The 18,399-nt window shown below is 37.6% G+C and overlaps 1 pseudogene across 1 annotated transcript; it reads right to left on the bottom strand.

Annotated features, from left to right (window-relative positions):
* Positions 1–844: 844 nt before the first annotated feature.
* LOC147537426 (transportin MOS14-like) lies at positions 845–17,865 on the bottom strand (annotated as a pseudogene). The gene is made up of 21 exons (XR_015225871.1): positions 17,744–17,865; positions 17,628–17,658; positions 17,114–17,159; positions 16,921–16,991; positions 16,054–16,101; positions 15,825–15,962; positions 15,170–15,301; positions 14,857–14,896; positions 13,452–13,535; positions 13,083–13,210; positions 12,516–12,589; positions 11,738–11,819; positions 10,189–10,240; positions 4,168–4,323; positions 3,857–3,980; positions 2,498–2,579; positions 2,296–2,385; positions 2,146–2,220; positions 1,989–2,063; positions 1,323–1,416; positions 845–1,238 (listed from the first exon to the last, which is right to left on the bottom strand). The product of XR_015225871.1 is annotated as a transportin MOS14-like (transcript).
* Positions 17,866–18,399: the final 534 nt, after the last annotated feature.

Genomic DNA, 18,399 nt, shown 5'->3' with positions numbered 1-18,399 from the left:
AAGAAAGTGGCTTTGGTTGTTGACGTGGCTTCACATGGACTGGTTAAGTGGAAAAGGTGAGAATTGAACAGGTGGGGTTGGTTTTCTTTAAAACAATAATAATGGACATGGATGCCATGTGTCGAGCTATAAAGTGTCCAGGCTAATAAATTATTTTTAGAGTCCTTAATTCCTATATATCTCATAAACCAGTCCCTCTAATCTTAGAAACTTAATGAACAAGTACCCTCATATTTGTACCCAACTAAATCAACCTCCATTAGGTACCATTTGATCCCTAATTTTATTTGATTCAAATGTGAAACAGTCTCCCAACTAACCTTAAACAAATGAGATGTTACAAGAGGCGCAATGTCCTTAGGGTCCAGAATTAAGTTCGAACTTAACAATGGTTTTGGCTTCTGTAATGAACCCCTAACCCAATGGTCCGGATCTTCTGAACTTCGAGTTAAGTAACCTAAAGAGAACCAAAAATTTGTATAAATTTATAGAGAATGAACTCGAAGTTGCATTAGAGGCATTCGCAGTTGCATTAGAGGTAGAGTTCAGCAATCTTACTAGTTCGATTGCTTTCAGAATAGAAGTGGCATCTAATCAGAAAGGTAATTTATCCCATAATGGAGATAATCCCAGAACTATGTGATATTGTAAGCGTCTAATAACATCTCCAATGGAAGACTCAATCTTTTTCTAGCCCTCTACTTTGTATTTTTATTTGATTCAAACTCTTAAGTATCTAATTATGAGTATTTGAGTGTCTTAAAATGTAGTTAGGTAAAGAAAGAGAAAATATCCATCAATGAAGTAATCAAAGTTCAGTATAAACAAATGTACGCCCCGCGGATTCGTAGAAAATCAATATAAACGATATTAAAAATCACATACAAAGATATCAACATATCGTATCAAAATATTTCTCATATACCAAACATTTTTCTACATTCAAAATACAAGATGAACGTATAGTTCTCTACTCATTGCTAATTAGTTTCGAATTACAAACACAACGCCTCTTATTCTGCTTTTACGAATTTGAGAGATGCACTGTTAACACAGTATCTTTTTCGAGTAGGAGGTGGACCATCATCAAAAACATGACCAAGATGAGCATCACAAATTGCACAAAGAACTTCTGTCCTTAGGCATGAAAAAGAAACAAATAAATGAGGGCAGTAGCGTATACACCTCGAAGCTAACAGAAAGCAGTCATCAGCTATGTCAGGTCTAGCCGTAAAATCCTGCAAGAGTTGTAATACAATTAGCTTAGTAAGCACATAACAAACAGTAATGTAAGTCACCCGAGACATGACAATGATATATACCTGAAATTTTGGTTAGAAGATGTGTCGTATGACTGAAAAGTGCTTCAATCAAACTTCGGAGATATTCTGCACAAGACGGATCGGACCCAAATATCTGCAATCCAGAAACCATTGATTAGAAAACCTATAAGAGTTTGAGTTTGTCTACAACTCTACGATTAGGTGAAGATTACTTTTATCACTTCACTTGATAGATATAGGAAACACGGCTGATGGTGTTATTTATATAGGCCCTGTCTCCAACATTGCTCCTATTGTGATACCCATGAACTTTCCAGAAGTTCTCACCTTCAAAAATTAATTCTTTGTTGTAAGAGTCACAGTATAAGATAGTAAAAGTTAAGAAATTAAGTTTGACTAAGTTAATCAAGCACCGGTATGCTCCGGACCGAAACATTAAATCTCCAATTAAAAATACGTTTTATAACAAAAGATGGTGTATTAAATGACAAGCTGCTACCGGATGAGTGAATGTAAAGAAAGAATATAAGTTACCACGGTTGGTAGTGTGGAGTACATTTCAACGTGACAAGAGATAATAATGGAAACAAAAGAACCAGAAACAAAATAGGATCCATCAAATGATTCTGGTTTATATTCATACTAATATATGCATAGGCAAAGTTCTCCATATGGTTTCTAAAGAATGTGGTTTAGAACACTCACAGCGTATTTGCAAACCCGGCAAAGAGCCTCCATTGTTCGCATGTCCCAAGCACGATTAAAAACAAGCCCCACAAGCTGATGGATATGAATAAAATCACCAGGTATATATTCAAATCTACTACATCATGTCAACGTTAAAAGGGCTCAAGAGTCTTACCAATCAAAGATAGCTTTAAAAAGTAGCCACAATCTATGTATTGCATCTGCCACAGCTTCAGGGTGATTAACATACCTGAGAACAATTTCAGTCTCGCACATTAGGCATTAGTTACAAGAGGAGTAAATAAATTAACCATGATGATTCTACCTGAAGATGTTTCCTAAGCGATCATTATGAATAGTAAGATCACGTGCAATTGTTTGCCGTAGTTCGGTTGGACCTCTGTTTGATGAGTTCCTAGTTTATATGGAAAGAAGTCTCATTATCAATTTCAGAAAATTAAAAAAGAAAAAGGAAATGGAGTTCATCAACACTGACATAACTGAAACCAGATTAAGAAAACACTGACCTGCAAAGGTGTTACAACAGGCAAACATAATGCTTCCAGGGCTTTCTTAGCGTTTTCTGGTGGAAGTTCTGTGATTACCACACTGCAAGAGGAGGTTTAAAGACAGTTAACTCAAACAAGTTACTATTAATTTACGGGCTTATAAATTTTCTCAATGCCTGTGTCTGTTCTTTATTCTGTGGAGACACATGAATGATGCCTTATTATCAAAATGGCTGTGGAGATTTGGCCTAGAAAAGGAGCTCTTATGGGGGAAGATTATTGCTGAGAAATATGGTGAAGCAGAATTTGGGTGTATTTCTAACAGACCTAAAGGCACCTACGGTATTTCGGTTTGGAAGGGTACGTTTAATAGATGGAGCAAGTTCAAAGCCCTGATAAAGCTCAAGATTGGTCATGGTAGTAAGAACACCAGTTTCTGGTCAGATATGTGATTGAAGGATACTCCCCTGAAAGTCTGTTTTCCCACCATCTTCAACCTTTCCATTGCTAAAGAAGGCTCTGTGTTCGAGTTTTTTTTTATCTTTCTTCTGGATCCTGGAATTCGGAATTGAGAAGAAACCTGAATGACTGGGAGATTAGTGAGGTCAGTGCTCTCCTGGATTCTCTAAACCAGGTGACTCTCTCTGAGCAAGAGGACACTGGAGTTTCGCTTTCTCCTCAGTTTTCAGATATGTCAGTCAAGGCTACTTACTTCCTTTTATCTCAGAGGATAACTCAACTCATTCTCACATCTTCTCTGACATTTGGAGGAACAACATTCTCATGAGAGCTAGCCTCTTCCCTTGGGCTACTGTTCTGGGGAAAACCCCAACTGTAGATTTCCTTAGAAGAAGAGGGCCAACTACTCCCAACAGATATCCTTTATGTGGTACTTCAGAGGAGTCAGTCCCTCACTTGTTCATCTCCTGTGCTGTGACTTATGAGGTGTGGGTTAAGTTCATCTTAAGCTTAGGAATCAGGCGGGTCATCCCTAACACCATTGAGAACCTCCTCTTTGCTTGATAACGGTTTGAAAGGAAATTCCCAGAAGAAGTCTATTCTAAACCTGATTCCAAAGGCCATGATTTGGGCAGAGTCTGGAAGACCAGAAATGAGGTCATTTTTAGGGACAAAGCTTCCTCGCCAGACAAGATTTCCTTCTCAGCTAAATGCCTTATTTATCATTGGAGCAGAAATCTGGGCTGGGCTAAGACCATTTCTTTTGTTAGTATGGTTGAGTCTTGGGAGGTTTTTATGTTTTCTTTCTGTAATGCTTTTTGTTTTTTGTTTTTATCTTTTTTTCTTGTAGCCTTCTAGGCTGTTTGTAAATTCTTGTTCCTCTTTCAATTTAATCAAATCATTCAAAAAAAAGCGTACCTTAAAGCCTCAACCAGATATAGTGATTCTTCGGCGCAAACTTTATAGCCACCATCCCCCCTCACTGCCTTATGGTATATGTGAAATAGCCCATCTACCGATCCGCATAGCTTTTTACGGCAATCTAGTCATGAAAAGATAAAGTATTATTTTTCATATCTTCCATAACCTGAACTTAGCTCTACCGCTACCCTACACTCACAGAAGCTAGATATAGGAATAACTGTGCAAAGTTGTTACACACACCCCGGAATACAAATCGTTGACTAAGAAGTGTAAGATTTTTGTCTGAAAGCACTTCAAATATGTACCATGACAGATGTGCCTAAAGGCCAAAGCTGCAGCGGCTGCACAATCTTCAGATGCACTCATGCCACTGGTGAGAATCTCAATCAGTGAAGGCAGGACCAAAAGCCCATTTGGTGAAGCATCAAGCCGTTTCGAGTATGCACCAATAGTCAAGCAGACTGGGAAAAGGTGTTGAATACAAGAAAAGTTAGCAACATAGCAGGGTCTGAGGCACTGTGATGTAGGACTCAAATGGGAAGTTGGAAATAAGGAAGAAAATAGCTTGATTATATTATAGATATAAGAAATAACGCACTAGTATCACACCAGTACAAACTAGGAATCACTCCTAGAGCCCTTAGGCATCACACCTTTGGGGTATTTGCATCACACAAACACATAAAGCTTAACTAGCTGCTGGAATACTCTCTGTCTGTCTCAAACAGCAGAATTACATGCCTTATATAGGCCTAAAACCCACCTTTGCCATCTTTACTTGTAGACTATTGAACTTCTAAACTCCTAGAGCACTAAAAGACATTATAAAGGACATTTAAGACATTAAAGAGACACTATAAGACATTAAAGAGACACTAAAAGGCATTAAACATTGAACAAGGTGGAACCATTTTGGATTAGGCCCACATTATTCAAGATTCCAGGTGGGCCCTTCATCTAAGACATGCCAAATCAGAATTTGGGCCTTAGAATCTTTCTTTTGACGCCTCCGATACACCTTTTGTGGTTGTTGCTGCCATTCATCTCTATCAACTCTCCCTGGCTTGAGAAAACTCGACCCCGGCGAGTTAATTGCATGAAACTTCTCATAAAGGTCTTGGTCGAGTCTTTGAAACTCATCATCTCTAATCCAAGTACAATCCGAAAGTGGGCGTCCCCTCCATTTAATCAAATACTTTTGATAACCACCTGCCCTAGTAGAAACAATTTGATGATCCACAACGTCTTCAATTTCTTCTTTTGAATGTGGGGCTGGTGGTAGGCGAATGACAGGATCCTTGTCAACTACATAGCTGTCGTGTTCATGGTACAAAGTAAGATCCTCAATGTTGAACACATTACTTATGCCCATATCTTTGGGTAAGTCGAGAACATATGCATTAGAGCTGATCTTCTTAAGAACCATATATGGACCAGCACTTCTAGAGTGAAGTTTCTTAAAAGTACCTTTTGGGTACCTTTCGGGTCTGATTCGTACCATAACCATGTCTCCCTCGTTAAACTCGATAAACTTCCTCCTCAAATCAGCATGTGCTTTATAATTTTGATTGCTGATTGCAATCTTTCGCCTTACCTCATCATGTATGTCCCGAATGTGCTTACTAAAAGCATCTGCTTCAGCACTAGGGCGTGCTTCAATTGGTAAAGGAACCAAATCAATAGGCTTCTTTGGCAGTATACCAGTTACTATTTCAAAGGGGCTGCGACCAGTAGATCTGTTCACTGAACTATTGTAAGCAAATTCAGCCATAGGGATGACCAGATCCCAGCTAGGAGCATGGTCACCGACTAGGCAGCGAAGTAAATCACCCAAACTTCGATTAACAACTTCTGTTTGACCATCCGTCTGTGGGTGAAAAGAAGAAGAAAACTTCAGCTTTGTATTCAGCATTTTCCATAGAGTACGCCAAAATAACTCATAAACTTCACATCACGATCCGAGACAATGGTTGTAGGCAACCCGTGAAGTCGAACCACTTCTTTAAAGAAGAGCTTAGCAACAGAGACAGCATCAGCAGTCTTTGTACACGGAATAAAATGTGCCATTTTCGAAAATCGGTCCACAACCACATATATGGAATCATGGCCTCTTAGGGTTTTTGGTAACCCAAGGATAAAGTCCATGCTTAGGTCTTGCCATGGTTCATGAGGGACAGGTAATGGCATATAGAAGCCGGTATTTTTCCGCCTTCCTTTTGCTGTTTGACAAGTTCGACAACGAGAAACGACTTTGGCAACATCTCTTTTCAAGCCTGGCCAATAAAATCGATCTTCAACCATTACAATAGTCTTATCTCTTCCAAAGTGACCTGCTGCTCCTCCTGCATGTAATTCCCATATTACTTGCTCTCTAAGAGACGTGTCGGGTAAACAAAGTTGAGTCCCCTTGAACAGGTAGCCATCGTGTATAGAAAATTCAGTATGTACTCCTTGCTGTCCAGCCAACAAATCAGCATAGATGATGCTGAAATCTTTACAAGAGGGGTAGTCCTTTTTTAGTAAATCAAAACCGACAACTTGGACTTGCATGGAAGAGAGGATATGAACTACTCGACTTAAAGCATCAGCAACCTTGTTTTCAGTACCTGCCTTGTGCTTGATAACAAAAGCATATTCTTGTAAGAAAGAAACCCACTTACCATGACGACGATTTAAATTCTTTTGAGAGTTTATGTATTTGAGAGCCTCATGGTCAGAGAATAGCACAAACTCTTGAAAAATAAGATAAGTCCGCCAATAACAAAGGGCTTGAACAACAGCATAAAATTCCTTGTCATACGTGGAATACTTTTGCTTTGCCTCATTCAGTTTTTCGCTGAAAAATGCGACTGGATGTCCTTCTTGACTTAAAACACCTCCAATTCCCACATGTGATGCATCACATGTCACTTCAAACACCTTTGAGAAGTCAGGAAGGTGCAAAACAGGAGCTTCCGTCATCCTTTTCTTTATCTCGCCAAAAGCTATTGATGCTGCCTTCGTCCATACAAATTGTCCGTTCTTCACGCAATTAGTTATAGGTGCCATGACAGTACTAAAATTCTTGATAAAACGCCTATAGAATGTTGCCAAACCATGAAAGCTTCGTACATCATGTACCGTACTCGGAGTTGGCCAATTTGTGATAGCTTTTACCTTATCCGGATCGACCTGTACACCTTTCGCTGAAACAACAAAGCCTAGGAAAACAACATGTGTGCTCATGAAGGAACACTTCTTCAGGTTAACATAGAGCTTCTCTTGGCGTAAAAGCCTCATAACTCGTTGCAAATGGACAAGGTGCTCCTCTTTTGTTTTGCTGTATATAAGGATATCGTCAAAGTAAACAACCAAAAATTGACCAATAAAGGGTTGTAATACCTGAGTCATGAAGCGCATGAATGTGCTAGGGGCGTTAGACAAGCCAAAAGGCATGACTAGCCATTCATATAGACCATCCCTCGTCTTAAATGCAGTCTTCCATTCATCCCCGGGCCTGATGCGTATTTGATGGTAGCCACTTTTGAGATCTATCTTGGAAAATATTAGAGAACCAGCCATCATGTCTAATAGATCATCAAGTCTAGGTATTGGGAAACGATACTTGATGGTAATCTTATTGATAGCACGACTATCAACACACATACGCCAAGTACCGTCTTTCTTTGGTGTGAGCAACGCGGGGACAGCACAAGGGCTTAAACTTTCACGAATAAAACCCTTGGTTAACAACTCTTTAACCTGCCGTTGTAACTCAGTATGCTCACTTGGATTCATGCGATAAGCTGGAAGATTAGGTAGTTGTGATCCCGGAACCAGGTCTATTGCATGTTGAATAGTACGCATAGGAGGCAATTCATCAGGTAGTTCTTCAGGTGCCACATCAGAAAAATCAGCCAATAACTTCGACACTTCCGAGGGAATCGAAGGGGCATGGACAGCAGCAGTTTTATCAACTTCTTTCTGCACTACAATATACACAAATCCCGATTCTTTGCTGTCTAATTCAAATTCCTTCCTGGTAATCATGTGAAGGGACTTTTTATTGCTTGCAACAACAGTTTTGGGCTTCTTTTCCTTGTATTTTTCAATTTCAGCTGTACTCATAGGCTTCAAAACAACGTTTTTGTTGTTGAATGTGAAGCTGTATGTGTTCTCCTTCCCGTGATGGTGCACATCACGATCATAAAGCCATGGGCCCCCAAGAATTATGTGGGCAACTTTCATAGGAATCACATCACACCAAATCGAATCACTATAAGTACCACAAGAAAGTGAAACGAGGCAGCGATGACTTACCGGTATTGAGGTATTGTCTATCCATGCCACTTTATAAGGATATGGGTGCGGTTGGGCAGCAAGCTTAAGGTGTTCAACTGTGGTTGCTGAAACAACATTCATGCAGCTCCCACCATCGATAATTAGCTTTTTAGCTTGGTCACCACAACGAACCAACATTTGGAAGATTGAAGTACGTCGCCAATCTTCTTTCTCAACTTTTGGAGATGCTAGGATGCGCCTAACAACAGATAAATGAGACGTATCTTCTTCATCTTCTTCTAAGTCATCGGGGTTATATGTCCCGTAATCAAACAAATTTTGATTCTCCTCATCTCCTTGTATACCGGCCTCCGTTTCGTCTTCTATACCAATATGTAAGTTCTTCTTAGGGCATTGGTATGCCAAATGACCAGTCTCCCCACATTTGAAGCACTTATTTGCTGAAAAGGGTTTGCCGTTGGCGTTATCTCTTGCAGAAGAACCCCTAAAAACTTGAGATTTGTTGGCCTGTTGATTTGTTGCTGTCCGAACTCCATAATTAGCATCATTAGACCTCCGATTTGCTGTTTCCATGGTTTGACTCCCAAACTTCTTTGTTATAGGGTAGCTTAGGTACTCATCCATGTCCAACGCAAGTTGGAAAGCATGTTCCAGATTGTAGATTGGATGTCGAAGTAATTCCCTTCTTATATCAGCTCTTAGGCCTGCTTTAAATCGAGCAAGGGCTTGTCGAGGATCTTCCACCACTTCACTCCTAGTTTTAAGCTCATCAAATTTCTGCATGTATTGTATCACTGACATGCTGCCTTGCTTTAAGTTAATAAGTTGATCACACAATTTGTCATGATAGTTTGCTGGCATGTATTTCTCTCGTAGTTTAATCTTCATTTCTTGCCATGTGTCAATTGATGGCAGTCCCTTTCGTCTGATGTCTCCTTCAACACCATTCCACCACACTTTTGCTAAGCCCACCAGTTTCATCTTAGCAAATCTAACTCGTCGCTCGTCAGTCATATCAAACCAATCAAAGTACTCTTCGATTGATGTAAGCCAATCTGAAAATAGAGTTGGATCAACCTTACCTTCAAAATCTGGTACTTCAATCCTTACTTTCTTTGTAATATCACCAGCTGCATCATGTTCTGGTACCCTCATGTTTCTTAGTGGTTCAAAAACACGAGTCCTACGTCTTGGGGGACTGTTTTGGGGCTGATCGTCTTGATTTTCCTCCTCATCGTTACCAACTTGGTCATCTTGTCCCGCAGTTTCAGAATTATTACCTGGATGGCGTGTTCGAATTTCCATCTCTCCTAGTCTGATTTCAATATCATTGAGAGTATCTACAATTCTGAAAAGGATCTCGTCACGCTGGTCATCAGTTATTCTTCCTCGCAAATTTCTTCCAGATCTATTTGCCATACGTAACCTCGCTCTGGTACCAAAATGATGTAGGACTCAAATGGGAAGTTGGAAATAAGGAAGAAAATAGCTTGATTATATTATAGATATAAGAAATAACGCACTAGTATCACACCAGTACAAACTAGGAATCACTCCTAGAGCCCTTAGGCATCACACCTTTGGGGTATTTGCATCACACAAACACATAAAGCTTAACTAGCTGCTGGAATACTCTCTGTCTGTCTCAAACAGCAGAATTACATGCCTTATATAGGCCTAAAACCCACCTTTGCCATCTTTACTTGTAGACTATTGAACTTCTAAACTCCTAGAGCACTAAAAGACATTATAAAGGACATTTAAGACATTAAAGAGACACTATAAGACATTAAAGAGACACTATAAGACATTAAAGAGACACTAAAAGGCATTAAACATTGAACAAGGTGGAACCATTTTGGATTAGGCCCACATTATTCAAGATTCCAGGTGGGCCCTTCATCTAAGACATGCCAAATCAGAATTTGGGCCTTAGAATCTTTCTTTTGACGCCTCCGATACACCTTTTGTGGTTGTTGCTGCCATTCATCTCTATCACACTGACTACTGTAAGTCCATTCTTTGCATAACAGTGAAAATATCACCTGTCTGAAGCAGTTGAGGTTGGAGTGGAAGCTTCCGAAGCAATGTCATAAGCTGTACACCAGATAATATTACTATCAGGACACAACAAATTATGAATAGAAGTATGTAACAGACAAAAACCTGAACTCCTAAGATCATAATCTACCACAAATTTGGTGACTGGACTGGTTGTGACATAAAAACTCGAAGTATAAGTAACAAAGTGAGCAATCTAATGGAAAAATCAGATAATATATAATGCAGGTGAGACGCCAATATCTGATCTTCAAGTGTAACTTAACACATCACAGAACAAAACATGGTATCATACAATTACGCACAAAAGGTTGTAGGGTACCATAAATTACACGCGTATAATAAGACAAATCATTGATCCTCTAGAAATTAGAAAGACCACCAAGAAATGAAATTTCGGTTTCGGTGGAAATTTCGACCGGCCCAAAAGTGGAAACGTTTCGGTCAATGTGGAAATTTTACAAATCTAAGGAAATGATATAAATATGATGTAGTTGTTCATAACAAGACTTTAAACCATAACTAAGCATAAAAAGATGTAATCTTGACTCAAAGGGGCCAAAATGAAAAAAAAAATGACGAATTTGTGGTAAATTTTGTTAGTTTGAGGGTTAATTTGTAACCAGATACCAGGGGTGACTTAACAAAAGAGAACTTCAGACCAGGGTCTAAATATCAAAAGTTCGGGAAGGAGGTCTAAAAATGCACCCTGTAAGTGCTAAGGGCGCTCACTTGTGAGGGGGCAGGGGGTGCCTTTAACACTAAGGAGGGCGCCCTTATAAAATTAAAAAATGACCCTAAAACACCCTAACACCGAAACCTGAGTCGTCTCCTTCATTCCAACATCTCAGCGGACCTCCTCTCTCTCTATATCTCTCTAGGTTTTCTATCAAAACGAACAGCAAAATCTCCAAAATTTTGATGAATCTTCATCTATAATAAGAGATATTGTAGTTGTTAAGAAACGATATAAACCAGAAGATTTAAGATCAAGATGAAGGTAAGATTTTCCTTCCATCTATAACGCCCTAAAACTTCATTTCGAAATTTCGTGTAAGTCCATTTTCGTGTCGGTAGCTTGAATTACCAAAATATTTCGACCGTTTCGGGCGAAATATGTCGACATTTAATTCCTTGAAGACCAAACAATACATGAATCAATCTTTTGTCCAGGCATATAATGACGTCTTCTAGTCTGCCCAGTTAAATTGTTTGTGAACACAAGATAATGGACACACCTCTACGCAACTTCTACAAGTCTACTGAAGAAATAGAAACTAAATTAAGGATATTCTTCTATGTTTAATTAAGAAAAAAGAAGAGGGAGAAACAAAAAAGAGACGTCACAATTGTTTTTTGACTACCTAGCCCATCATTAAGTGGGAACTGTTAGAGAAACTTGAGGTGTGACGTGTGCAACATACTGCTCTTACATACACGTATATGTATGTATATGTTCCTAAATAAATACCCAAATAACCAATTTTAGCACTTTTCTTGTTGAGCAACACAGTTATACTGTTGTTATACTACCATATCTCGTATGCTTAAATTTCCTGGGGTCTCCCCTTGAGAAGTTATCATAATCTTGTGGATACTGGACTCTGAAGCTAACCTGTGCATGAAAAGATTGAACACTTAGGTGCAAATAAATACGTAATAAGTGAATAACAGCACACCACTCAAGCAATTCAATATATACTTCATTGAGAATTTGAGATGGCTCTTCAGTGGCTAAGACCATCAGCAAATGAGGTAGCTATCAAAAGTTACAGAATGTCTGAATCTTCAACTCATGACTCACCAAAGACACTAGTGACTCATATGATGAACGGAATATCTGCAGCCTCCTAGTTCTCTCAGCTTCCATTGACGCTTCACCTCCATATGATAAGTAGGACTCCCTGAGAGAATATGGTCATTTTGGCCACGATATGTTCTGAAAAATACGTAAAAGGTGAGCATATTTCATAAAGAATTCACCTTTCTGTCAAGTTAACCTGATGGTTATGCCAACACTTCAAAGTCATGGAAGCAATGTCGTTTTTTGGGTGGGATGCAACATCTAGCAATGCTTGCACAATTTGCATTGATTCAGCAGAAGAAACAAATATATTTGATAACAGAATATCCAAGAAAAGAAAAACAATGTCTTAAACTTGCCATATAACATATTAACATGAATATGAAATTCCTAATAATTTGAGATAACAAAAAAAACAAGGGATAATTGTAATCCTCGAGAATAACATGTGGACAACACCACATCATAGTATTGTGAGAAAAGTCTTAACACAATGTAGAAACATACCAGTGAATCAACTCAACATATGAATCACCCATATCAGCAAATAAGCGAGCAATGGCCTTTAAATCTTCCTCATCCTAATAAAAGGAGCAAGCGGAAATAATGTGAATGCAACTTGGACTAGTAAGTACATACACAGAATATTTAATATCTTCAAGCTTAGACAATCTCAAGAAACAAAAAGGAGAACCAACGCAAAAAGGTCTGAAACACTAAGGTTTACAGGAAGGAAGAAGATTGAAGTACTAAGAAGTCTGACATAATGATCCAGGCCAACTCGCTTCTCCAAGCAGTTGAAAGCCAAGAGACATAACCACAAATCAGCCTTTATAAGAAAAAGTTATGTTGCACTAAAGCTGAAGCATGCCTATATGGTTTGTAACAATGAATAATCCAGAGTCCGGAGACTCTGGACAACTTGGCACCTGTCATATGTAATCTACAATTTATTCAGCTATACAATCCATCGCACTGCGACCCCATTTTGGACTGGAAGATTCTTTACCACAAAGAAACTTAAGAATAAGAAGGTTAACATGGACAGTCCATCTTGCTTAAATCATATAATACCTTCGATGAATCTTTAAGCTGCTCCCTAAGACTCATAATTCGAGGTACTAATAGTTGAATCAAGGGCATCTGTGCAGAAAGTCCGCCAGAGCTACTGGCTGCTGTGTAGTTTATCAATTCAGATATGACTGCAAAGCAACCAAGTAAAAATTAAAAACATAAGAAAAAAGAAAACAAATATAGTAAAAAAATATAAGTTGAAAATTTTACATATACAAAAAGTAATGTCCGGCCTAAGGCTAAAATTTGTGGATTTAGGACTATTGACCCTACAAAATTGAATATGCAAATAGGAACAATAAAGAGACAAAACATTTTAAAGTTTCTTTCTACATAATATATTGATATTTCAACTCCCATACCATTTACGGATGCCTCTGATAGGACCTCGGAGTTCAAAGCCGACACTGCTGTTAGCACCAAAGGATGGCAAGCAAGTGAAGAAGAAGGATCCTGTAAACATAATTTTCAGACGAGTTTACAACATAAACACACTGAAGCAAAATTGCAGATTGTGAATTTTATGCCCCTAGAAGGTCAAACCCATCTCCGCAGTGTAAGAAAGGCATGGAAAGTCTATATTTAGTTTTCTGAAGTCTGATCTCCTCCATAAGTCAATATTAACAAACTTAAATGTGCTTGGTGGGTTATTCTGGAAAAATCGGAGTTTGGGCCTAGGCCGCCAACTTGGGACTAGCGACCAGACGGATCTCATCGGGCCTAGTGGGATTTCACCTGATTATGTATATATATATATATATATATATATATATATATATATATATATATATTATGTATATACTATGTTATTTATTACGTATTTATAGTATATTATTTTCTATATTATGTATATATTATACAAGAATTGATGTTAAAAAAGTATACAGTTTTAACATCTGTAGAGAGAAAAAGTGAGAAAGAAGAAATGAGCATCTATAGAGAAAGGAAAGGAAGAAAGATGCACGGAGAGAGAGAAAAAATAGAGAAAGTAGAAATATCGTATGTAAGAGAGAGAGAGGAATACAAAAGAGAAAAAATATCCAAAACTACTGGATATCTCGTCTTCTCGCTCTTTTCCACCTTGCTTTCTTACTCTCTCCCTAAAATCTGCTACAACTTCATCTTCTTCTCTAAAGGAATCCAACAATAAACCCTAATGAAATAAGGTTTTTTTAACCCAAACGAGTTATGTGACGCCTAGTTACTAGCTCGACTCGGGCTAAGCTCGACTCGGGCTAAGCACGACTTACTCGGTTTCTGAACTGAGCAACTCTTACGTTGGTAGGCACATAGCTGGGTGGAGCCTAGCGATTTAATGGCATCTAGGCGCCGATGTTTACTGCATAAATAGCAAGTGCAAGGTTAGCATCTTGGTTCAAACTTAGGTTCGATGGATTAGTTTGAAGCTTAACCATCAACAATATACTCAACCCGAGTTCCATATAGGGAAACCTTTTCCTGGTAAGTCGAATAAAAAATGTCTGTATTAAGGCTTTAGTTTATACCCTGCCTCTCGTAATGTAGCAAATTAAACCTAGCATATAACTATCATCAGATCATGTGTGACAATGGGAGAAATTTAGGACCACAGGAGGCACATGTTAACTTTCAAGCATAAACTTAATTAGACAGATGTACGACCAACACCTCATTCGCCCAGGGGTCCTCGGACAATTAAACTTATCTCTGTTGTTTTCTACAAAACATCTTTAGCCATACATTAGACAGCATATACATCTGATAAAGCAACAAAAATAAGAGGAAGATAAATTACCCATGCTTAGTCGAAGCCAGGAGGCAAAGGCTTCAAGAACCTACGAAGTAATACAAAACAACATTCAATAGCAATAAAAAAAATTAGCAAAAGCTATATAAAATTAAATAAAAAAAGAAAAAGTACTCATTATGTATAAATTAGACAAATTAGTTGACTGGCAGAATCTTTTGCATCGGATTTACTAATGTAAGAGAAAAACTTATAGCATATAAGAAAAGAGAAGTCAGAAAGCAGGTAATGAACAACATTGACAAGTCCATATATGGGGAGGATGTCAAAATGAAATAAAAGAAATTGAAGTCTTACTTACCTGCTCCTTAAGTTCGTTAAGACTCAAACAAGCAGTCAAGACATTAAAAGCACCCTCAACTGATGAAATCAGTTCCTTCTCAAATATACGCCGTCTTTGTGGACGAGCAGCTATCTTATGGCTAGAAGTTTCCTGATCACAAAAAATGGCATGTATCACAAAAGGCAGCACTGCCGATAAAATATATATTTTTGAACAAAGACATAAATTGTAATTGTGCTAGGTATAACCGGTACCCACAAAAAGGCTACAAACTGGCAAAAATTGTCCCCCAAATGAGCAAGCTACTAAAATTATAAATTAAATGAATAAATAATTCAACTCCAAAATTTCCTCAAAAATACAAAGTTCACGCGAATTACTATTTGACTTGCGGCTTTGCTCGCTAAGATGATGTAAAGAAACTTTTCATATTGCAACTCTACTACTTTAATTAATCCACAATGTAGTGATGTTTGCATCTTATCTTATATATTAATACCGTTACCTCCGCGTTCTGCAATTTCATGAAGAAAATTAGAGGTTTGACTTTGGATAAATAATAATATAATGGTGTATTTTTCATGCAAAACTGTAACAGAATCAAGGACCAACACATAGGAATGCTTCTAATATAGGAAAATGAGGAGATCTCGGGCTCATTATCAGAATGTACCTGTGGTAAGACAGTCAATAGCTCCAGAAAACTTAATATACATTCCAGGTGAGAATTCATTTCATCTCTAAGCCAATTTACAATACCCCCATCTTCTGCGGAGACATGCAAAGCCAGAGCTGCTACTGCAATGCTAATCTAGAAAAGGTAAACTTTGAGCTCAGTAGCATGTCAATAAATGAAAAAAAAAAAGAATCGAACTATTTAAAGAGAACTTCCAAAGCAGTACCTGAGTTCGAACTATGGCCGGCCCCTTGTGTAGCTTTTTCAGCAAGGCCTGCATTCATCACTTGTATAGCATCAACTTAAAAACAAAAGAAAATGTCTAGGTAATACTTATGTATATTATTGTATATACTATATATACATATCATTCATAATGACAACATCAAGGATGTCACGAAAACTAAGCAGGTGGAAACCATAGAGGTAGCCCGATTATATTGAATTGTTGAGATATCTAAAGTGCCAGTAACCAGTGTCAAAAGATTTGTAGTATGAAGTATAAAGTCTACTTGCGACATGGATATAGAAAAAGAACAAGTCAAATAGGACGAGAACAATTGACTAACAAACAGAAAACCCCAAGACCACTTCCGTAACACATTCTTAAAAAACCCCGTCCTCCCTGCAAATGACTAAACCTCATTGGAAGATCTCAACTAAACAGAAACAATACGATCGTATTTGCCATGTATTGTGTCATGCAGTCCTACTAAAGTTGAAAAAATACCAAAAGTTGAACATTAAATGTTTATGTTCATTTTCATGTTTGGACATATGGAAGAGAAAGACATGAATATAAGTACCAATTCCAGGCAGCAGAATCTTTATGAGAAAGAATAAGTCAAGTTAGATTTGATTTAATACCAAAAAAAAAAAAAAAAAAAGTACAATTCATTTCTTTTGAAATGGCAAAAGGAAATGTAAAAAAAGAATACTATGATACATCAATGATTCCTAATGACCGCTGAACACTACAGGATAAGTGGATAACAATAATAACATACGTAAATCCTATTCATTTATTTTGTTAAATTGGTATATACATCTGTAAACAAAATATGTCAAGCCAAAATTTTAATTACCAACTTACATTTAGGGAATCACGTAATGGGGGAAAAGCTTCAGAAGGGAGTTCTTCAAAATCTCTTTGTACGGATGTACCTATTAATTTACGGTGAGACAGATACCAATTCTCAAATGAAGAACGTAAATCCGTATAATCTTTGCTTTTCGCAACTCCAAACGTTGATTCGGTATTTAGAAAGCAAAAGAAGAATATTTACCTTGCTTCTGAGAGTCTGAGAACAAAAAATGAGAGTTTCCAGATTGCTAGTGGCATCATGGAGTAAATTATCAGCTACCTGAATGCAATGAATTCTCTTATTTAATTGGGTATAGAAACTATAGCCAAACTATCACAGTGGGGATAGAAGAAATTCAAACTTAGGCACCAATGAATGACAAATAACTTGAATATGCAAATAAATACTCTCAGTATAAGCAAGCTAACTCATTTTATCCAATTCCTTGTAAACAAAGCTTAACCAAATCAACTAAACAACTTATCAAATACCATACTTTCTAAACATGAAAAATTATTACCTAAAGAGAAGTAAAAAAACCCTAAAATCCCACTAACTCCATCCAACCAAGCTTCTGATTAATCGGCAAAAGAAGAATAAAAAAACACCTATTTTAACAAAAACTGAAGAAAAACCTTTGCTATTTCATGTTTAACAATAAAATTGCTTGAAAAATCAATCAAAAACTAGTCTTTCATTACAAAAAACAATTAACCTTGATCAGCTCACTGATTACATCAAAAGATCTGATTTGATTAAATTCTACAGTGATCATCAATACAGAATAATCATTAAAGTATTGATATAAGTAGAGAGAGAAAATGAGAGAACTGCCAAGCATCGATAGTTCTTTGAAAATCTTGAAGCCATCGATCAGCTTGCATACGAACTGAATCATCAGGATTATGGTAAAGAGCATTTAGGGCTTCTTTTACTGTGTTTTGTAACTCCATACTTGTCATTCTTCTTCTTCACTTTCGTCAATTAATCAATCAATCAAATTAACGTAACTTCTCTTCTCTTTTCCCTTTGAATTTTTGTTTTTGATTTTCTTCGATGAAAGGGATTTTCGCGCCCTAGCAATTATCTCCCTCTCTTCCCCCTTCTCTTTCTCTCTCTTCTCAATATTCACTTCTAGACTATGAGCTTCGGTACTTTTCGGGTGTATTGAAAATGATAGACTAACCAATTAGGGTTAATGATCTTACGTGTTACGTTAATCTAACGGATGTATATAGCTGTTTCCAAATTCCAGATGTGTTTTTTAGGGGTGTGCAAAAATAGACCGAACCAATCAAACCAAACCAATCCAAACCGGTCCAGTCGGTTTTCAAACCAAACCAAACAACAAGTGGTTTGGTACGGTTGTAGATTTCAAAAAACCAACTGGTTTGGTTCGGTAAGTGGATGCACTTTTTAGGAACCATTAAAACCAAACCAAACCAGTCAAGTTAAATCTATTATATTAAAACAGCTCAGTCGGTTAT

This window comes from Eschscholzia californica, unplaced genomic scaffold, assembly GCF_041429995.1.
Source record: "Eschscholzia californica isolate CP2 unplaced genomic scaffold, dmEscCali1.0.p SCAF_5, whole genome shotgun sequence".
Classification (NCBI taxonomy): Eukaryota; Viridiplantae; Streptophyta; class Magnoliopsida; order Ranunculales; family Papaveraceae; genus Eschscholzia; species Eschscholzia californica.
Note: the sequence above shows the minus strand (reverse complement) of the source record. Positions and strands in the feature narration are given on the sequence as shown.